Source organism: Pinus tabuliformis, chromosome 8 (genome assembly GCF_031772625.1).
Source record: "Pinus tabuliformis cultivar Carrire ecotype Pingquan chromosome 8, CPIR1, whole genome shotgun sequence".
In the NCBI taxonomy this organism is placed as follows: domain Eukaryota; kingdom Viridiplantae; phylum Streptophyta; class Pinopsida; order Pinales; family Pinaceae; genus Pinus; species Pinus tabuliformis.
In genome coordinates this window covers 1,133,120,447-1,133,144,552 of record NC_142294.1, presented here as the reverse complement: position 1 = coordinate 1,133,144,552, position 24,106 = coordinate 1,133,120,447, and the positions used below count along the sequence as shown (strand labels likewise).

The 24,106-nt window shown below is 37.8% G+C and overlaps 1 pseudogene; it reads left to right on the top strand.

Annotated features, from left to right (window-relative positions):
- LOC149239330 (exocyst complex component SEC15A-like) overlaps positions 1-23,221 on the top strand; it is a 115,964-nt pseudogene extending 92,743 nt beyond the window's left edge.
- Positions 23,222-24,106: the final 885 nt, after the last annotated feature.

Here is a 24,106-nt window from a genome sequence, read left to right as displayed (position 1 = left end):
GAAAAAAAATGCTACAAAAGGGCTCTGAGGTTCCTAGGATGGCCAAGCCTAAGGAAACTCAGAGACCTATGGAGGAGAACAAGATTTAGAAGCTGAACATGACACAAATCTTCATTATCATCAATAGAATTACATTCCTGCAAGGAATTACAATGGAGCTACAAGAATACAAGATATCTCCACAATAACACTAATGAAAATCTCTCTAGAGGAAAATTTGACTTGGTACTTATACAAAATTATTAGGAACCATTCCCCATGAATGGAGGAACCTTTCCCCACCAAAATCCCTTGATTAGTGGTGTTAGGGCCTAAATCTACCTCAGGCTGAGAAAGGTAGGATCTAGGGTAACATCAAACCAAGCTTAACCTGGTAGCTAGCCCTACCAGGTCGGGAGAGGGCTCTCTCTTGTCAATCTCAAGAAAAATGATCAATGAGGGATTGAGATGACTAATATGAATACTGATCTTAGGCTAGGTATATGTGCAAAAGGGCTTGATTGAATTTGATGATGTTTTGTTGGCTCAAATGGAAAGCCAATTTTTGGGTCTTGGGAATGAGGCTCAGTTTTGCAGAGGTCTCAGTGGGGCAAGGTAGGAAAGTGATTTGATACTTCAAATTGAACGAAATGGAGATATTTAGACAGGTGAGGGTTTGAAGAGGGCAAGAAAGCCTTAGGGATCCTCTTCAAATAGCTGAAAACATCAATAACTAAGCAAACCCTAGGTAGAGCACTACAATTTCAATGGATTCTACCTTTAACCTTGTTTGTTTTAGTTAAGAAGAAACAAGAGAGGTAATGGGATACATAAAAAAATATAAACTTAAATTTATAAAAGGAAACACAATATCAAAGCAACATGCCACATGAATCCCATAGAGTGCTGCAAACCACTGGTCTATTCCTTAGCCAAAACTACTGAAATGAGTATACAATAAGCTCCAAGCTTTCTCAAGAGTCCAACCATGCTAATGACTGGAAAAACATAAGATATAGGCAAACAAAAACTCATACTAGCCTCTAGGGGTCGCGCTCATGAGTTTAGGAGTTGTTCCAACTAATTCTAAACTGAGAACTACAAATTAGGCAGTGGAACAACATGCCTCTAAAAACTAGGGAACTGATTCATTCAGTTGCAAACTAACTTCTTATGGATGAATCTACCTTCATGAGTGAAAATTTGACATAATTACATCAAGATCTATCAATTTAAATTATATTACATCATAATTTTGACATCAAGAAGGAGAAAAGTCAAACTTTCAAAGAACTAGGCGAAACACAGAGTATACTTGGTCAAACTGAGCAAAATTTCCCCTATGCGCCGCGCTGAATTCTCTATGCGTAGTGCCTGTTTGCAGCCACTTTTGGAGGCCTTCGTGGTGTCCAAATTTTCTCCAAGTGTGCTTGTTAGAAAGATCCTCCTGTCTAACATCCAACCCAAGTAGAATTTTTTCATTTGGCCTCCATTTTCCCCTCCAAAATTGAGTTATCCCAACATTGCTTCCTGTGTGTCAAAACAAGGGCAGTAAGGTCATTTGTTTGAGTGTTTTTGACCTTTTTGAGGGCTCAAAACCTATCAAAATTTCTTGGCCTTTGGTAGGAAAGCATATTTTTTCATTCAAAATAAAAAAATGCTGATTTTTTTTCATTTGGACGCTCCCATCAAAAGTGAGCGCCAGGTGGCGCGGTGCATAAGGCAGAAAATTATGTGTTTTAGCCCAAAAATTTCAAAAATGCAAAAAGTGTCCCAAATTTTTTGAAATTTGGGCTGAGTACTCTCCATCAAGTGCCGTGTTGGGCAAAGTAAGCCTCAGCCAAGAGTTGAATTTTATCTTGCACTTTTTTCCTTCTCGATCTCTTCTTCAATTTTGCCTTCAAGCTTCTGATTTTAGCTTGGCACACCATATTCCTTGACAAATAATGATATGCCATGTTTCTCAACATATTCTTCTCATTGATGGCTTTCTCCAACCTCCTCTCTAAGTGGATGTTAGCTCTTTCAAGCCATGATTCTCGGTCGACATTGATTTCTTGCTCAAGTGATGTGAGCTTCACCTTCCTTCTTTTAGCAACTTGACGGTTTTCTCGTATTTTTTGCAACTCCATAATCACTTGTTGATCCTTAAGCTACTTGTTTCTTTGCTCCAGGTACTTTATTATCCACTCGGATCTTTCCTAGTTGACGGACAAAGCATTGATGTCTGCCTGTCACTCTTGGATGACTTCTTTGAGATTTGAGCTTTGTGGGCCCAAATCAGTATCATCACCCTCAATGAGAATGAAATTGGTCTCCTGCTCACCTGAAGGCCCCTCATCATGTACTGTCCTCTTTCCCTTGTCCTGAATCTGCTGTGGTAATGAAGGAAGCGAGACCCCTTCCACCCCAAGTGGAGATAATACTCTCTTTACCGCTGCAAATAACCATCTAGTGCCCTTCTGATAGGTGACAAACACCAGCACACTAGTGGTCTATGTCTCATGACCCTCCTGCTGATGAGAAGGTCCACTTGCCTCATGAAAAGTCTCTGGAGGTACCTAAGGAGCTGTGAAGAACTCACGAGAAATGAAATCCTCCGATGGGATGCCCTGCAAACCAAGCTGATGCACGACCACTGTCTTGATGAGAGCAAAATGATATATACTGTTGATCTGCTGCTGAGGAGTCTTTTGTTGTACTAGGGTGGTCATCTTCTCAATATTTCGGCACGTGAAGTAGGGGAGATTCATCATTCTCACTCTGGTAAAGTGCATCAACAACCTGATATGATAGGCATATAGGTGAGAAAACTGGCCCTCACAGTTGAAATATTTCATTATCAGTTTCATTAAAGGAGCATATGAATCTTTCAAGTATCGAAAGGGAAACACTTTGCTGAGTTGTCTCAAATAACTGGGCTTGATGTATGGTTCATAATGTTCCCTGTCAATTTGCTGCCTCTTATTCCATTGCTCTCCAATATTAGGAATGCCGGTTGCTAGAGAAATAGACTCTGGTGTTAAAGTGAATGTTACACCAGCTAAAGTGGCTTGACCATTATGTAAATGAAGCACAAACAACCAAGCCAACTCATGATGATACTGGACTCTAGCAACCATCTCACAAAACTCATAGCAGGATTGGTGTTGGAAGCATGTGATAGCGAGAGGGCAGGCCTGCAGCTCAGCAAGTGTGGTTGGTTCCTCTCGTATATGTTTGCCACCCTTATGAGGTCTCCTTGGTGCATGTATTTCTATTGGAGAGTCACTGTGTGTCTCTTCCTCATGGTCATATGAAGGATCAGACTCCATTTTTGCTTAGTAGGTGTGTTTTCTTGATGAGTAGTAGGAGATTTATGGTGTTTTTAATTTTCTGCCACCAAGGGAAAAAATATATGAGGGACTGTGGGGGAAAGGAGTATGAGGGATTTTGGGACTGTTAGGACAGGGTTTTGTTTGGGAAACAGGGGATTGGGGAGTGATATTTAGGCTTTAAGAACAACCATTAGGGTTTGGGGATTTATGGTTAGGATTTGGGAAAATGGGAATTGGGGATAGGGGTAAATGAGTTTTGGGAATATGGGAGTTAGGGAATGGGGTATAGGCTGAGAAAATGAGTGGAGAAGTGGAAAAATGAAGGAGTGGAAGAATGAACTTGGCAGCTAAAATGACCAATGCAAACCCTAGGCAATAGTTTCTTGAGAAATGGCAAGGAAGTAGGGTTTGATTTTTCTTTTACATAACCACCATAAATTGTATGAAAAACTCCTTCACTAGCAAGGAAGAGATCTTAACTTACTTGCACACTAGAAGAGTTGAGCGATTTTAGGAATTTGAGGGAGTTTTGGAGTGAAATGGGCTTGGCAGCTCTATGTACCGTGCCTCAAACCCAACGCGCCGCGCTTGTTATGTGCGCCACACCAGTTCAAATTAACACTGGAGACTGCTACCTTATGCGTCGTGCCTGTTATGTGTGCCGTGCCACTCACCCAGTGCGCCACGCCTCCAAAACTATGTATTTTTTATTGCGATTTGCTTCCCTTTCCCAACACGGCTTTCCACTTGCTCAATCTTGCTTCTTGGAATGAAAATGAGCTTTTGATTTGGGAAAATGATTTATACACAAGAGCTTTTAATTTTTGTTACGTAAAAACCCATTTTTCTAATGTTTGCAATGTCACTTTGTTTTCACCTCTGTTTTTAAGTAGTTTTCTTTACTTGAGCTTTTTGATGAACTGACTGATTCGATCTTTGTTTGCCTGGCAGGTGATGGAGCTATTGATGCTTGGCAAGGTGACCAGGGTTTCCACTGAAGTGATGTACATATGAAAGAACTAAAAATACATGAATTTATACAAATAAAACCTAAAATACTTTGTTTTTTCCTCAAAACAGAGTTTTGAGGAAAAATACATTTTTGAGTGAAATTTATTGATACTGGAACTTTTTTCAACCTCCTCAAGTGCCTGCTGGCTGTTATTGGACATTTTGAAGACCTCTTTGATGAAACCCTAGACCTAATGAAACTGAAACCCTAAACAAGACTTTTGCAAATTTGAAGACAAAATGTGACTGCAGGAGATCTTGATAAATGGAAATGAGCCAGCAGGTAAAGGAAATGAGGGAAAATGTACAACAAGCCACAACCGTCAGATGATCCATGCTCCTAATGGAATGCAACTGGCTGAGTGAGGCACCTAATATGCAATGCAACAAGAGAATTTTATCTTTGATGGAGGGATGAAGATACCGGCACTAACATTGGCTCCAATGGGGATGATAGCTCCTTGGAGGTGCCAAGAACTACAGATCTCTGGGAAAGTAGGCAGTGCTTTCGTCCATTGGGCTATGGAGTCAATAACTTCGACAAACCAAAATGAGACTCTTGACTCAATTTCAGGACTGAAATGTGACTCAAAACTGACCCAATTTCAAGATTGAAATCGACTAAAAGACCTGACTCAAACAAACCAAACCAAAACTGAAATCAAACCTTAGTTTTATAGCCTTCACCTCGGGCCCTAAAATGAAAGTATGAAAATAGTACACACTTGCAATGCAACTTAAACAAACTGGTATGTACAATGATACATATGACAACAGAAAATAATTCAAAAATAATACTGTTTGAGTAGCCGACTGTTGATTGGACCACCGGGATAGTCTTCTCCATTCATTTCTTGCAAGAGGAAGGCATTTTGGCCCCGATATGCAGCAATCCTGTAAGGTCCTTTCCAAAGATTTTCAAACTTGCCATGTTTACTTTTCTCTTCATTCCTTGCATCCCATTTCAGCACTATGTCCTCTATTTGAAACTTGTCTACTTTTGCTTTTCCGTCATATATCTTCTTGATTCTCTCTCACAGCTTGAAAGTGTTCTGAAATACCTCCTCCCTAGTTTGCTGCAAGTGAATCATTTGATTGATTCTCCGTTGCGAATGATTGCCTTTGCTACCCATTTCTTGTAGGAGTTTGACCATCGGGACTGCAAGAGAGGCTGGGAAAACTGTGTCCACACCATATACGAGCTCAAAAGGAGAAATTCCTATAGATTTCTTTTGACTTACTCTGTCTGCCCAAAGTGCATTGACCAGCTTTTTATGCCAACTTTTCTTGTTTGTTTCCAACAACTTTTTGATAATGTTGACTAAATATTTATTTGAGGACTCCGCCAATCCATTGCCTTGTGGGTAATAGGCGGTTGAGTGCCCCAAAGTGATTTGATATTTACGACAAAATTCAATCTTCCTCTTAGATTTAAAGGCTGCATTGTTAGTGATCAGCTTATTTGGATAGCCAAAATGAGACAAAATGTTGTTTTCAAGAAATGAAATGATTAACGAATCAGTTGCCTGCCTTGTGGGAATCTCCTCAATCCATTTGGTGAAATAATATGTTACTGTGAGGATCCATTTATGCTGTGCTGAAGAAGAAGGATGAATCTCACCAATGAAATCCAAAACCCACTGCTGAAATGGAGCACTTACTTCAATGGGCTTGAGTGGTAAAGGTTGCAAATTCCTCCTACCTTGAAAAATTTGACATTCGTGGCAACTTGCTACCATTTTATACACATTAGCAAAAAAGAGTTGGCCAATAATACCCCGCTCTCAAAATTTTATTGGCTGTTGTCTTCCAGAAAAGATGACCTCCACAATCTCCCTTGTGAAAGTCTTCCATAACCTGTTTTGCCTCTTCTTCAACCAAACAATTAAGCAAGACACCACCGGAATCTTTCAAATAAAGTGCATTTTTCATGATACAAAATTTGGCAGCCTTTAATTTCAAAGTCCTACTTTTGTTCTTAGCCATTCAAGGTGGTGATGACAAATTTTGAAGTACATAAACAATGTCCGAATACCAAGGAGAAAGAAGAAAAATTTCTGATACTTGAGCAGGCAGACTTTCTTCATCTTCCTCGGACATAGCAGAAATGAGATTGATGTCCAAGGCCTGCAAATTTGACTCAGCCATTAGTTTAGCTAGCCCCTATCCTTTGATGAGCTTTGTCGGTTTGATTTCCACATCATATTCCAGCAAGGCAGCAATCCATTTGCCTCTTTTTCCTTCTGGATCTGTTTGCACTAAGACATCTTTAACAATAGCTTTAGGGACATAAGCAAGGATGTGAGAATGTAGAATATAAACTCGAAAAACTTTCAATGCCTTTACCAAAGCAAGGGCCTGTTTTTCAATAATATTGTACTTTAGTGCCGCATCCCTTATGGTCCTGCTGAAAAATGCAATTGGTTTCTCAAGCTGGTCTGTTTTCTGCATCAAGACTGCTGCCATAGTGTGATCCGAGGCAAAATAAAACAAAATGAAATCCTGAGTATAGTCTGGGCTAATTAAAACCAGAGCGGAAGAGAGGGCCAATTTCACCAAATTGAAAGATTTGATTGCTTCCTTGGTCCATTTGACTACACTATCTTTTTTGAGCATGTTTGTGATTTCCCTTAAATGTTCTGCAAGATTAGGCACAAAGTGACGTAAGAAATTCATCTTACCATTGAATGATTGGGTTTCTTTATTACTTCGTAGAAAGTCAATCTTTTGAATGGCTTCCACCTGTGTTGGATCAATGTGGATGCCCTCTTTTGACATGATATGAATGAGAAGCTTGCCTTCATCCATGGTGAACAGGCTCTTCTTTGGATTGAGAGAAATACCCTACTTTCTGCAACGCTAAAATACAATCTTCAAATGATGAAGGTGCTCTTCATCTGAATTAGAGAAAACTGTCAAATCATCAAGATAAACAACTAGAAAAACATCTTTTTCATTAGCAAATGCAATATCTATCGCTCGCTGAAAGGTTGCACCAGCATTGTTCAATCCGAAAGGCATCTTTGCATAGTGAAAAGTTCCCCATGGAGTCGTGAATGTTGTTTTGTCTCTGTCATCCTCATGGACTAGAATTTGGTTATACCCAGAATACCCATCAAGTAGTGACACATGGGAAGCCCCAACTACCCTCTGAGGTATATGATCCATCTTGGGTAAAGGATAGTTATCTTTCAAAGATACTTTATTCAGATTTCTAAAATCAATACATAACCGAATCTCACCTATTTTCTTGTGCACGGGCACCAAATTAGAAATCCAATCTGAAAACCGTATGGGAACAATGATACCTACTTTGTACAACCAATTGACTTCCTTCTCAATTGAGGGTAGTAGCTTTGGATTTATTCTTCTCAGCTTCTGATGAAAAGGCTTCGGATTTGGCTTGATCGGGATGATATGTTGAATGATGCTTGTGTCATGTGCCTTTAAATCTGAATAATCCCAAGCAAATACATCAGTAAAAGAAGATAGTAAACTGATATACTTTGCTTTTATCTGTGGAGGCAATGCCTTTGATAACTTCACCATTTTAGGATTTTCAGCTGATCCAATGTTCACATCCTCAACTCCTTTTTCTGTTGGCAGCAAGCTTGATTTCCAGGTCACATCATCTTGATCGAACAACTCCTCTAAAGGAATTAGACCTTTAGGAATGACTTTGTCCTTCAACTACAAAACTTCCATCTGATTTACTTCTATATCTATCTCACCATCATCATACTACACATTAATAGAAGTGTCTTTGAATTTACCTTCATTTTGTAGAAATTCATCGATCTCTTCATCATCTTGAAACACTTGCCAATGCCTTTGATTGTCAGGAGCAGTTGGGCGATGTTTTACACGAATCTCAAACTTGTTGTTTGAATTCATCGGAATTTTCAAATTACTTGCTGCTGTTGCAAGTGAATCTGCAATGACATTCTGAACACGAGGGACACATGTCAAAGTGTAATATGAAAATACTCTCAAGATGTCTAATACCACATTGCGGTAGGCCTGCATTCGAGGATTCTTAGCTTGATATTACCCTTTCACTTGCTTGATAACTAACTCGGAGTCGCCATACACTGAAATCCTTTTAGCATTCAACTTTCTAAGAATTTTCAAACCAGCAATTAAAGCCTCATATTCAGCCTCATTATTTGAACAGTCAAAAGCTAGTTTATAAGAACAGACCCTTCCATTTCTTGACACATTGTTTGGGGTGAAAAAAGGGCTGCGTATCCAAATTCCAATTCCAGCACCTTCCCTTCCTATTGTGCCATCAAAATCCATGCTCCACAGGTCTACTTCATCCTCTTCCAAACGTTGAAATTCTGTTTGTTGTGTTATTCTTCCTTGCTACCCATCAATATGTTGCTGCTGTCCGAAGGCTGAATGCTCAGTGGTACTATCAAGTCTTTGTCTTTCTTGCTTTAAGACCTCTCTGAAATTTTTAATGATCTCAGGAATTTCTTCTACTTCTACTACTTGACTATTTACATCATTAAAGCTATCTGAATACAAAACAAATGATTCTAAATCAGTATGTACATAATTGATTGGATAGTTTACCGATTTCTCCTTTCTGGTAATCATGTACTTCATCTTTTGCTCCCGGTATAATTTTCTCATTTGACCGAACATGGGAATGGTAGCATAGGAGAAATCAAGCTGCATTGTCCCTTTGATCTTTGCTCCCCAAGATCTGGAAAGAAGCATGCCAAATCTAGGAGGTATATCCGCCACGACCACATCCATCAAAACATTTATAGCCGGAATCTGATCCAAAATGACCACCAAATATTTGATAAGACCAATGAACCTTACTCTACTAGAATCAAAGGATTAGAGGTCATGATACTTTCTAGTGATATCCAACCCCAATTTCTCCATGATGGCCTTAGGCATGAGATTATGAGAGGCTCCGGAATCAAACATAGCATTGTGTAATACATAGTCATGCACCCACAAGCTGATGTAAAAATGAGCTACATCACTATCTTGAGACTGACCTTCCAATGCTAGACCAAAAATCAACTCAGGTCTATCATCCTCCATGTTCACCATATCAGATGATGGATCCAAATTCAAAATCTTAGACACCTGACCTTTGTAGCTACTGTTTTTCATCAACTCAGTCAAAGGAATAGATACTTTTAACTTAGCAATTTCATTTTCTAAGTTAAAAACTGAAATCTTTTCTACCTCTTTTGCTGAAACATCCTTCTTTTCAGTTTTCTCTTTTGACATACTTGGCTGATTGGATCTTTCATTTGCTGATGGTGTTTTGTTGGTGGTAGGATCAGCTATCTCTTTTCCCTTTTTCTGCACAATGGGAGGATCATTCTTTGGTGTTGTTATCTCCTTCCTTTTCTGAATTGGATTTATGGGCACCTCTCTACTTCTGAGTGAATATTGTCGCTGTTGGGCTGACAAAGAATTCATGTATCCTCTTTGATATTCATCGGACTCCTCCTCAAGAACTATTTCATTTGCCAAGATGAAATTTTCGTCCCTTTGAATAGCTGAATTCTCAGAATATTCCTCATCTTCAGTAATAAAAATTGGCATATCATCAGGAGTAAAGAAATGATTCTCTTCTCCAATTACGTTCTCCTCATCGTCTGATTCTGGGCCATGTACAAAATTCTGTTGTAAGGGTGTCTTTACCTGCTGCTGTGTCGTTTGGTCTTGTGCTCGCTGCTCTCTTTGCTTGATTCTAAATTGTGGTTGCTGCTGACCACGGAAGTTGGGATTTTCGACTTGTGGTTCAAACTTGTCAATTTTCAATCTGTCAAACATCTTCTCCATCTTCCTGAGCACTTGATCTGAAGTGGACACCTCTTCCTTTATTGTCACTTTCTTTTCAGCCTTTGTTCTAGCTCTCTTGGCAAGGAGATTAGCTTCAACGCTGACTGCAATTTTCTGCATGTCTTCCAAAGTGGCCGAATCTCTTTCTCTTATTTGATAGGCCATATCAGGATTGAAACCATATGGAAACTTAATCAAAGCCAGCCCCATAGGTGGCTTTATATGATCAGGAATTGCATTGTAAATTGAATTGAATCTAATACAATAATATTGAATAGACTCACCAACATTCCGCTTGATGTTCTCATATTCGGAAAGGATCTGAAGAGGATTTTTTTTCACTTCCCAGCGATCCAATAATTGTCTTTGGAAATTAGCTAATGTAGTGATACTTGCAGCTGGCAAGGCTTTGAACCATTTCCTCAGTTCAGCACCAAAGGTTTGTACAAATAGTCTCATTGTCACATTTTCTACATCAATCTCATGAAGGTCGAAGAAATCTGTCATCCTGTCCACATGTTGCTGATCTGTAACACTGTGAGGAGTGCCATCAAACAGTGGAATTTTTCTTTGATAATCGGCGGGCATATCATCTAGATTTTGAGGCAGCACAAGGGGTGCAAACCGAGCAGCCATTACTCTTGGTGGATTTGCAATCGGTCTTGGGGATGTTGGGGGAGTGGGTATAACTGGTGTATGGGCTGTATGAGGTGGAGATGGTGGCGAAGAAATCTTGGATGCTTGAGGGGTAGAAGGAGTAGACGGAGGTGACACCACTGCAGATTTTTGATCAGAGATAGAAGGCTGCACGGGGATGGTGGGAATGAAAGAAGGTTCTGTGGGAATTCTAGAGCTAGATACGATTGCGGAAGACCCAAGGGTTGCAGATGTAGTCTCTAAGAAATCAACGATATTTGAAGCCACAATTGAAGTTTGGAGCTGATTCAAGATATAATCGTCAATTGATTTATTGGCCCTTTCAGTTTCAAGATTTTTAATAAACTCTGGATTTAAGGCAGTAGAGGCGACAACACTTTCATATTTGGTTTCAAACAAAGACAACTCAAACTGCTCGTCAAACTCAAGAATGAGATTTGAACATGGGAATCACAGAACTTTCTTGGCGAAGGATTCTCGGAATAAGAATGGGATTTTCGTACATGGGAGGTGGGTCAAGACCCGGATTTGCTCTAGTATATCTTCTGGAAGCCAGTGTGTTATTATTTCCAAGAAATCAAATGGGAATTACCAGCTTGTTCAACTTATCAAACTCTAAACTTATCATGCAATAGCTTAGAATTATCAGTTGTACTGGGGCAATTTGCAAGTTAGATATTTCATTTATAAGACGATACCGGAGATTGACTGAAGTAGTGTTTATCTACTTGCGCTAATGCAAAGCAAAAGCGTTTCGAAGGCTACCTGGCTAATCTTCAGACTTCGTCTGCAGTTTATAAAATGAAGAACACTAAACAAAAAACGATCTCTCTCCATTATGGTTTCCACTATGTTAGGGCCTAAATCTACCTCAGGGTAAGAAAAGTAGGATCTAGGGTAACATCAAACCAAGCTTAACCTGGTAGCTAGTCCTACCAGGTCGGGAGAGGGCTCTCTCTTGTCAATCTCAGCAAAAATGATCAATGAGGGCTTGAGATGACTAATATGAATACTTATCATAGGCTAGGTATGTGTGCAAAAGGGCTTGATTGAATTTGATGATGTTTTGTTGGCTCAAATGGAAAGCCAGTTTTTGGGTCTTGGCAATGAGGCTCAGTTTTGCAGAGGTCTGAGTGGGGCAAGGTAGGCAAGTGATTTGATACTTCAAATTGAATGAAATGGAGAGATTTAGATAGGTGAGTGGTTGAAGAGGGCAAGAAAGCCTCAGGGATCCTCTTTAAACAGCTGAAAACATCAATAACTAAGCAAACCCTAGGTAGAGCACTGCAATTTCAATGGATTCTACCTTTAACGTTGTTTTTTTTAGTTAAGAAGAAACAAGAGAGATAATGGCATACATAAAACACATATAAACTTGCATTTACAGAAGGAAACATAATATCAAAGCAACATGCCACATGAATCCCATAGAGTGCTGCAAACCACTGGTCTATTCCTTAGCCAAAACTGCTGAAATGAGTATACAATAAGCTCCAAGCTTTCGCAAGAGTCCAACCATGCTAATGACTAAGAAAACATAAGATATAGGTAAACAAAAACTCATCCTAGCCTCCATGGGTCGAGCTCATGAGTTTAGGATCTATTCCAACTAATTCTAAACTGAGAACTACAAATTAGGCAGTGGAACAACATGCCTCTAAAAACTAGGGAACTGATTCATTCAGTTGCAAACTAACTTCTTATGGATGAATCTACCTTCATGAGTGAAAATTTGACATAATTACATCAAGATCTATCAATTTACATTATATTACATCATAATTTTGACATCAAGAAAGAGAAAAGTCAAACTGTCAAAGAACTAGGCGAAAAACAGAGTATACTTGGTCAAACTGAGCAAAATTTCCCCTATGCGTCGCGCTGAATTCTCTATGCGTAGCGCCTATTTGCAGCCACTTTTGGAGGCCTTCCCGATGTCAAAATTTGCTCCAAGTGTACTTGTTGTAAAGGTATGTCTGTCTAAGTTCCAAAACAAGTGGAATTTTTTCATTTGGCCTCCATTTGTCACTCCAAAATTGAGTTCTCCCAACACTGCTTCCTGTGTGTCAAAACAGAGGCAGTAAGGTCATTTTTTGAGTGTTTTTGACCTTTTTGAGGGTTCAAAACCTGTCAAAATTTCTTTTCCATTGGTAGGCAAGCATATTTTCTCATACCAAATACAAAAATGCTAAGTTTTTGTCATTTGGACGCTCCCATCAAAAGGGAGCGCCAGGTGGTGCGGTGCATAGGGCAGAAAATTCTGTGTTTTAGCCCAAAAATTTCAAAAGTGGAAAAAGTGTCCCAAATTTTTTGAAATTTGGGCTGAGTACTCTCCATCAAGTTTTGTGTTAGGCCAAGGAAGCCTCAGCCAAGATTTGAATTTTATCTTGCACTTTTTGCCTCCTCGATCTCTTCTTCAATTTTACCTTCAAGCTTCTGATTCTTGCTTGGCACACCATATTCCTTGACAAATAATGATATGCCATGTTTCTCAACATATTCTTCTCATTGATGGATTTATCCAACCTCCTCTCTAAGTGGATATTAGCTCTTTCAAGCCATTATTCTCGGTCGACATTGATTTCTTTCTCAAGTGATGTGAGCTTCACCTTCCTTCTTTTGTCAACTTGGCGGTTTTCTCGTATGTTTTGCAACTCCATGATCACTTGCTGATCCTCAAGTTGCTTGTTTCTTTGCTCCAGGTACTTTATTATCCACGCACCTCTTTCCAAGTTGAGGGACAAAGCATTGATGTCTGCCTGTTGCTCTTGGATGACTTCTTTGAGATTTGAGCTTTGTGGGCCCAAATCAATATCATCACCCTCAATGAGAATGAAATCAGTCTCCTGCTCACCTGAAGGCCGCTCATCATGTACTGTCCTCTTTCCCTTGTCCTGAACCTACTGTGTTGATGAAGGAAGCGAGACCCCTTCCACCCCGGGTGGAGATAATACTCGCTTTGCTATTGCAAATAACCATCTAGTGCCCTTCTGATAGGTGACAAACACCAACACACTAGCGGTCTGTGTCTCATGACCCTCCTGCTGATGAGAAGGTCCACCTGCCTCATAAAAAGTATTTGGAGGTACCTGAGGAGCCGTGAAGAACTCAAGAGAAATGAAATCCTCCCATGAGATTCCCTGCAAACCAAGCTGATGCACGACCACAATCTTAATGAGACAAAAATGATATATACTATTGAGCTACTGTTGAGGAGTCTTTTGTTGTACTAGGGTGGTCATCTTCTCAATATTTCGGCACATGAAGTAGGGGAGATTCATCATTCTCACCCTGGTAAAGTGCATCAACAACGTGATATGATAGGCATATAAGCGAGAAAACCGACCCTCATAGCTGAAATATTTCATTATCAGTTTCATTAAAAGAGCATATGAATCTTTCAGGTACCGAAAGGGAAACACTCTACTGAGTTGTCTCATATAACTGGGCTTAATGTATGGTTCATAATGTTCGCTGTCAATTTGTTTCCTCTTATTCCATTGCTCTCCAATATTAGGAATGTCGGTTGCTAGAGAAATAGACTCTCGTGTTAAAGTGAATGTTACACCAGCGAAAGTGGCTTGACCATTATGTAAATGAAGCACAAACAACTGGGCCAACTCATGATGATACTGGACTCTAGCAACCATCTCATAGAACTCATAGCAGGATTGGTGTTGGAAGCATGTGATAGCGAGAGGGCAGGCTTGCAGCTCAGCAAGTGTGGTTGGTTCCTCTCGTATATGTTTGCAACCCTTATAAGATCTCCTTGGTGCATGTGGGGGAAAGGAGTATTAGGGACTGTGGGGGAAAGGAGTATGAGGGATTTTGGGACTGTTAGGATACGGTTTTGTTTGAGAAACAGGGGATTGGGGAGTGATATTTAGGCTTTAAGAACAACCATTAGGGTTTGGGGATTTATGGTTAGAACTTAGGATTTGGGAAAATGGGAATTGGGGGTAGGGGTAAATGAGTTTTGGGAATATGGGAGTTAGGGAATGGGGTATAGGCTGAGAAAATGAGTGGAGAAGTGGAAAAATGAAGGAGTGGAAGAATGAACTTGCTAGTTAAAATGACCAATGCAAACCCTAGGCAATAGTTTCTTGAGAAATGGCAAGGAAGTAGGTTTTGATTTTTATTTTACATAACCATCATAAATTGTATGAAAATCTCCTTCACTGGCAAGGAAGAGATCTTAACTTACTTGCACACTAGAAGAGTTGAGTGATTTTAGGAATTTGAGGGAGTTTTGGAGTGAAACGGGCTTGGCAACTCTATGCGCCACGCCTCAAACCCAACGTGCCACGCCTGTTATGTGTACCGCGCTAGTTCAAATTAACACTGGAGACCGCGACCCTATGCGCCGCACCTGTTATGTGTGCCGCACCACTCACCCAATGCACCGCGCCTCCAAAACTGTGTATTTTTTGCTGCGATTTGCTTCCCTTTCCCAACACGGCTTTCCACTTGCTCAATCTTGCTTCTTGGAATGAAAATGAGCTTTTGATTTTGGAAAATGATTTATACACAAGAGCTTTTAATTTTTGTTTCATAAAAACCCACTTTTATAATGTTTGCAATGTCACTATGTTTTCACCTCTATTTTTAAGGAGTTTGCTTTCCTTGAGCTTTTTGATGAAATGAATGATTCGATCTTTGTTTGCCTGGTAGGGGATGGAGCTACTGATTCTTTGCAAGGTGACCAGGGTTGCCACTGAAGTGATGTACATATGAAAGAATTGAAAATACATGAATTTATACAAATAAAACCTAAAATACTCTGTTTTTTCCTCAAAATAGAGTTTTGAGGAAAAATACATTTCCAAGTGAAATTTATTGATACTGGAACTTTTTTCATCCTCCTCAAGTGCCTGCTAGCTATTATTGGACATTTTGAAGACCTCTTTGATGAAACCCTAGACCTAATGAAACTAAAATGCTAAACAAGACTTTTGCAAATTTGAAGACAAAATGTGACTGTAGGAGATCTTGATGAATGGAAATGAGCTAACAGGTAAAGGACATGATGGAAAATATACAACAAGCCACAACTGTCAGATGATTCATGCTCCTAATGGAATGCAACTGACTGATCAAGACACATAATATGCAATGAAACAAGAGAATTTGATCTCTGACAGAGGGATGAAGATACCGACACTAACAAGTGGATCTAGTCCCCAATACTAGGAATTTGCATTAAATGGCAGGGAACACATTCCTAGATTTTCTCAATCATTCCTAGAGGAAAATTTGACTTGGTACTTATAAAAAGTGATTAAGAATCATTCCCCATGAATGGAGGAAGATTTCCCCACCGAAATCCCGTGATTAGTGGATCTGCTCCCTTGATTGGTGGACTGCTCCCTTGATTAATGGAACACATTCCTAGATTTTCTCAATCATTGGAGTTCCACAATTTTTGCCATAATTCCATAATATCTTATTGACTTATTATTTATTATTGATCCTCGAGTAGTAGGGAACAAGTCCCTAAATGATATGCTCCTCCAACTCTTCATAATCTGCCCAATATTCTCATAATATTCCACAAAAATAAATAATATTAGGCACAAATATTCAATTATTCATAAACCTTCTTAATGAATATATTAAAGTTAAAAATAAATTATCTAATTCAAAAAGAGAGGTTTAATGTGCTGAACTTAATTTATGTTTTAAATTAGGGGCATGGGCCTTAATTTATGTCTAATTTTGAGGCCCATTAAGAGGCTTAAATTGTAGGGGTTGAAATATGGGAGTCTTATATCCTTTTAACTTCATTTGAAATAACCTTCGGAAATCATAAAGGTCTGATGCCACCAAGCTCCTTTTGCATTGGCCCCCTTCCCATGTATCCCATAGGACCGTGTTTCGTGGCCTCAGGGTCACTGCTTGGGTGTTAAAGCCTTTGGGCTCCTGTCAGGGGCCTATCTCCCTTTATAATTTGTGCTTCACCCTTGGTCCTTTGGATGTTCATGACCAAGCACCACCACATATCGAAGCCCCTTCACCATTAGAACTTTTCCAAATTAGAATTTACTAGGAGTTACGATATTTCTCATCCTTGGTATGGCCCATAGAAGTTAGGTGCTAAATCTTCCTTTGGCTCTGGGTTCTATGGATCTCTTTAGATCGTGTTCTAGTCTGCATTAGAAGCCATCTTCATTGGAAGTTTCCAATTTAAGAATTAACTTTGAAGTTACGATATTTTTCACTTTTGATGAGCTCATAGCTCTTGGTGCTCAGCCCTAACTTTGCACCTTTCATTCTTTGGATCTTTTGTGACCAACTGCCACATGATTTCAGAGATTCTTCCATCAGAGGTTCTTTCAATAAAATTTATGATGGCCAAATTATTTATAATGCTTGGGCACTTGGCCTTAGTTTGAGCCCTTGGTTATTTTAGGCCTTTGTGACCAAGTGCCAACATATATCGAAGCCCTCTTCATCGGAAGATTTTCAAGAAATAATTAAAAGAGTTCTGACACCACTATCCTCCAAAATTCCATCTTAGCATTTAGGTGCTCCGACCAACCCTATGCCCTTGGTCCTTTTGGTTTTCCATGACCGGGTGATAGTAAACATTGAAGACCGTCTCATTAGAAGTTTTTCAGATACTAATTAAAACAGAGTTACAATGGCCTCTTCCTCTGAAATGCGGACCTCTGAAGTGACATCATGCTGATGTCATCACCTCCTCACAACGCCTCCTGAGTGGCGACACATGTCACCCAAATTTTTCTCCTTAAGCCCCTCAAAATTCCAAAATTACTGCCATGTTTCTACCATGCCGCCACATGATTTTGACATCATCAATCATGTCTTCTTCTCAAGATCAATGACCAGATACCATGTGCCTTGTTCAGAGGAGAGAGAAAAGGTCCCTGGGGTCTTTGGACTTTCAAAGATTTCCTTTGTACTTCAACTTTCTTTGAAACCTCTACGTTTAATAAATAATTCGTTTGATAAGAAGTTATGATGATCTAACCCTCCGATCTCCTCTGCTTCGAGGTCCTCCACTTCCGACATCAGGTCCCAATGTGCTGAGGTTCTGATATGATTTCTTGGGGCTGCTATTGAATAGACCTACGATACGCCAAAGATCTGATATGATTTTCTTCCCGTCCTTCCAATATCCGATTCCAATATGATCGACTCCTGAATTTCGAGACTCCTCTTTAAAACTCAACTTTCCCTTTGGCTTTGAAACTTAGGCTTTTGGCTTTTGGCCTCCCCCTTGCAATTTTAACCTCCGATATTTTCTCTCTTCTTTGAACTTTGTGCACTTAGGCTCTCAATTTTTGGAAACCATTTGACATCATTTGACACAATTGCGAAAAGGTGTAGTAGGTGACAACAAAGTCCTAGAAATTGTGAAAATGTGTAGTAGGTGGAAACACTGAAAAAGTGTAGTAGGTGACAACAAAATCCTAGAAATTATGTGTTGTTATCAAATATTTATGTTGTAGCTAGAAAGTGGGAAGAAGTAGCAAAAGTGAGAGCAGTAATGAAAAATAATGGTTTTATAAAATCAATGGGATGTAGTTGGATTGAGCTTAGAAATGAATTGCACACATTCCTTGCAGGAGACAAATTTCACCCACAATCAGAACATATTTATGAGAAAGTAGAGAGCTTGACTAAGGATATTGAGGAAGTCGGGTATGTTTTTGATACCCACTTTGTGTTGCATGATGTTAATGAAGAGTAAAGGGAATACATCCTTCACAACCACAATGAAAAGCTAACTCTTGCATTTGGACTTATTAACACATCCCTAGGGACATTAATTCGAATCACAAATAACCTATGTATATGTGATGATTTCCACAATGTAGCCAAGTTCATTTCAAATATTGTAGGCTGGGAAATCATTGTGAGGGGTCCTAACCATTTCCATCAATTTAAGATTTGGTTGTGTTCTTGCAATTATTATTGGTGAAATGCTTGTCTCATGGGTTGGTAGGTAGGTATTGGCATTACCTTTTTTTATTGCGTTTGGTAGGCTTTGTGGGTTGAGGGTATCCAATTAGTCCTACTACAATTTTTTGCAATTGGTTTAGTTTAGGTCATCAATGGTTTTTGACTTAACCATCTTTGACAAAAACTCCTTGGTATACAGATAAACGATAAAACCAATTGGGGGTAGGTGGGTGAAATTGTAGGAATATTAAAGTAGCTTCAAATTCGTTTGCAACATTTGTATCTTCTTCCTTTTTTCTATTACCTGATTAAAACATATACAAATATCAAACTATTTAGCAGGTCATTTCTAGCTAGAGCCAAGGAACAAGTGCCTTAGAATTTTCTTCCCTCCTTACCCAACATTTCAACTCTATATTATTAATTTGAGTGTGACAAGAAGACTGATAGAGGGTTGATTTTCCAAGAGCACAATTATGTCGCCGTATGTGAAAATATGCCACTTCCATTGAAAAGGGGAATGCCAATAGAAAAGTAGCACAACAAAGGTGGGTGATAGTGCATGATATATGTTTTCTCTTCCAACATGGGTTGGAAGATAAAGTGACGCCTTGTATCATAATTCATTTTTTATAATTTTGTAAGATAAACCAACTTTTCCCATATGAATGAAAAGGTGCATGATAGTGCTTAAAAGTACTATTTTTTTCTTAAAGGGGGTCATTAAGTGAGGGAAATATTAGAGATATGTGTCGGATTCCCAACTCCTAGTTGAAATTGATGCCAAAAATATTTAACTATTATTATTGAAAGGATAAGCATACAATATTGTTGGGTATGTGAAATTTGTCTCAATCTAGAAACATTAGTACATATTTATATCTTTTCTTACTAACAATTCACAAAAACCCTAGGTTTTCAATATATGCGAGCACAAAACTATGGAAAAAAACAGTTAAAGTACTTATTATATTCTTCCATAAAAAATGGAACATTATAGTGGAATAACACAAAGAGTAGCAATCCATGATTGTGTTCTGTAGATTTTTCTTGACAATAATATATTGTGACAAAGTGATGTGAAACTCTAGTGCATTTCTCTAGGTAAAAAATTTAGATATTTTTGTAAAAATTGGAAACTTAGGTAGTACTGTAGTTTTGGGACCTAAATAGATAAGCCTTAAGGTAATCAAATTGATGTAATTGGTAACCCAAGTTAATATTTTTAATCTCAATTATTGTATAGTTTAACAAAGGACTCACCAAAGGTAATTGTTTTTCATTTCATTGAATCTTGAGTAAAATCTCCCGCATCCTAAAAAAGAATAATATTTTGACCACCTTCAAGCCTTTAAACACTATTCGTAGCTCCCTTAATTTTGTAAAATATCCCATTTACCCTAAGTGCCTTTAAGGTGTCTATTTAATTTCGTGTTCCTGTGGTAAACCATATGCAGGTGAAACTGGCAGATCCATTAACACTATAATCTATGAACATTTTGTTCACATCGAACACAACAAGTCCAAAACCTTGACATTGGCTGATCATTCTAATAAAACCAAACATCAAATTTGTATTGAAAATACCCGTAGCTTAGCTAAAATTTATCATTACTTCCATAGGAAGTTCATAGAAGCCATATAAATTAGTAAGCACCCTAATAACCTTAATGGAGATGACGGATGGACCATAAGTGAGAATTGGATTCCCACTTTGACATCCAAATCAATCTCTTCCAAACCGCCCCTCCCCTCCCATGAAGAATCCTTAATTTGTCACATCATCAATCTCTTTTTATATTTTTCATCATATGTCACATCAATTTATCAATATATAACCCCATTGAATCAAATGATATAAAATTAATATCATTATAATCAATTAATCAACAATTTTTTTTTAAAATCACCATCTATATATATATATATATATATATATATATATATTATCCATTTTATTATCTTTGGAAAATTTATTAATATCTTTTAATCTTATATGAATTTTATAACTCTCACATTCCTAATTAATGTAATTATATATCTTACATTCCTATCATCTCAATATTATCATTTAAATAATCATTTCAATCATAAAAACTTATATGTTTTTAACTTTTGTCAAAAACATTCCTTAATTCTAATTAATAATAAAATTTGAAAATTTAGGGTTATTGGCAACTGTTATTTTTACCTCCTTTATCTATTTATTGATAGCCTTGGTAGTTCAGTGTTTTATTTCTTTTTGAATCCTAAATATGAACCATAATTGTTGGTTCAAATCCTTGATTGCAAACATAGTGAATGTGATGAATCGAGAAACATGTTCATAACATAAAGGGCTTATTTAATGTTTGAAGTGGTTCCTGAGTAGATGTGATATTTAAAATGTCCATAATTATTTTGTATTGAAATGCAAACTTTACCTGGTTTCCTTCAAAAACATGCATATGATGGCTATAAATCACCCTTGGGATTTAGAATGCTTTTTTATTGCAGTCTACAAAGCATACTTATCTTGTGTGAAGTTACCATTGCCACATGTAAAAAAAATGTCGTGTGTACTATTACACAACTATTGAAAGTGATCGTGATGTAATGGATGTCATCAAACATAGAAAAAACTAACACATCGTCCAATTCTAATTTTTGCCAATGATTAGTATAATGGAGAAATTCATAAGCTCATTGCAAGAAGCCAAATGTGAGCTAAGGAAAGGATATGACAATTAGGTTGCAAGTTGTCTAGGAAGAAACTAATAGAGGATTTTCAGATGTAAAGTTTCATGTTTGTAGGAAGCCAGTCAAAGGTTCAAGTTATAGAGCTAGGATGAATCTCGATAAATTACTTTATTAAAAGGTTAGATGTTTTTGTTGGTGGATTTGAATAAATTGGAAATTTATTAAGTTGACTAGATATGAAGCAGAGGGGACATTGATAATATCCTTTAGGACATGTTTTAGACCAAAGAGGTTAATGAAGAATGTGGCTGATTTAGTCGTCAAGTTTTGGTAAAGTGGTGTATGCCTTGATGAAGAACATTAGTTTGAGGGTTTGAAACAAATAAACAACATGGATTCTATTGCAGAATATACTCCAAATCACAATTACAAAAATGATAATTTCAAACTCTCATATCAAGTAAGTGGTGTACATCATTATAATAGACAATCTAGAGCATATATGAAACAATTGTTGAAAAATTGGTGGCATTAAATTTTTTCATGATGTCAAGCCTCAAATGAAAATTCAGCCTGAAAAAATCGTGTGATTTGGAAAAAATGGCACATTGCAATCTTTGAAAATATAAACAAAAATAGGAAAAAATTGGTAGTCCAATTTTGACCCTCTTAAAGTGTGGACTTATTTTTTTTAAACTCATTTGTCTTTGTAAGTTGTTACTTCATGGGAGGTACCTAATATATTTTAGGGAAACACCATTGTAATACGAGAGAGATGTATGTTTCAAAGCCTTATAGGCCATGTGATAATTATGTAATGGTATCCTAGGATTCTTATGGTCGGCCATGCTTAGTCCAAGTAGTTTCCATTCTCAATTCCTTTTTTCTTGAATAGGATTGGAGGCCTTGAGATGGATCTACTAGGAGACATAGTTTAGGGGATCCGCTGGTTTTGTAGGGTTGATCACACTATGTGTTGCAACAAAGATGAGCTATATTTTAGAGGATCAGTTTTCATGTATGTAGGTTGCAAGCCATCTTCTCCTTATCAAGGACTATGTGAGTCTACTTGGTGTGACTTTGGGAAGATATGGCTACCAGGTGGGTCCTTTGTTTGATAAGAACATAAACAAATATTATGAACTACTTCTAAATGAATGCAGAAAATAGATAATTGATGTCCTTTATAATGACAAATACAAGCAGGTGGTGATGAAGAAAGAGTATGAGTACAACGTGAATGTGATGGCATTCCATTTAGAGACATCAAACATCATGCCTTCTTTCCCCTTCATTGTACCATTTTCTTCCACAATGCTTGATTGTTGATGCATTGTGAGGTCTTTCATAGAGGATTCTGTGAGCTATTTGTCCTATGGAGGTCACGTGGACTTCTATGTTGTTGTTGGGAAGTATCTATACAAGATTTTGATCAATGTTATGAATGATGCTATACTCAAATTAATCAACATTTTCATGTTGGGGGTATCTCATGTTATGCAGATTCCTACCAATATGATAGTTTCAGAGCGAGCTTGTGACTTTTTTATGCAACATGTTGCTCAACTTTGTGGCATTCCTATGTGATTGGTAGAAAGGCTGCATTCTACATTGTTTGCTCAAACTATCTTGAAGAAATCTTAACGTGCTGCAGAAGAAGTGATGCTGAGACTGGTCAATTTTAAGGTGGATGAGTTTATGTTCTAACTAACAACATCAATTGGAACCTATATGAAGTTCCACAAAATGGTAATGAGTATCTAAATGCGATGATAATTTACTTGGAGATGTTGGAGGTGATTCACCCTTATGTCCATATAGTCTCTACATGCTAACCTTATAATTTTGTGATCCTAGACTTACAATTAGGTTTTAGTGCCATCCTAAAGTAGGACAACCCTGACATTTTAAGGTATATAATATGATCCCTTAGTTAACCATTTTTTCGACAAATGTTTTCAGTTTTCTTTTTATACGTTCACAATAAACTTGACTTCTAGAAATAGTAAAATGAAACCATTGTATTATTATGAAAATTCATGTAGCTTACTAATTTTCTATGAGTTCTATATCTAAGCTTGATGGTGAACAAAAAATTCTAGACAACAACGGTTTGTTTATTTTCAAAATCCTGCAAAGATAAATCCCTCAAAAGGTCATCTTCATTGTTAGTAGCAAGACAAAACTTGAAGGAAAATGTGATAACCAATCATCCATCCTTAGCTTATGTCACTGACAACCCCATCAAATTGTAAACTAGACCACTCTTCCAAAATTAGATATAAAGTAATGATCTTCCTAGTGTGATCACACATTAGTTTGCAGAGATTTTAAATGTGCATGTTTTCATGTATTAAATTTTTAATGACAATATTTTAGCATTCATACTTTAGGGTTAAGCAGTTGGATTGTTTCTTTAGTGCTACTTTCTCTTTTGGATGAATTGTGATGGTCGTGCCTACCTTTTATTTAATCTAAACTGTATAAGTGTACTAGGTTTTCATTCAAAACAACCAAGATAAAAATCAGTACATCTTTCCACAATATTATAAAGTTATGGATGTAATATTTATATTTATCTTGACCACATACACCACATATGTTAGGGATATCTTAAATTTAGATGTAGGGATTATTACGTTGTTTACATATTATACTAACAAAAATCCTTTATAGATGTTTAATGTAGTGTGGTGTTACCATTGTGCATGTAGAAGGGT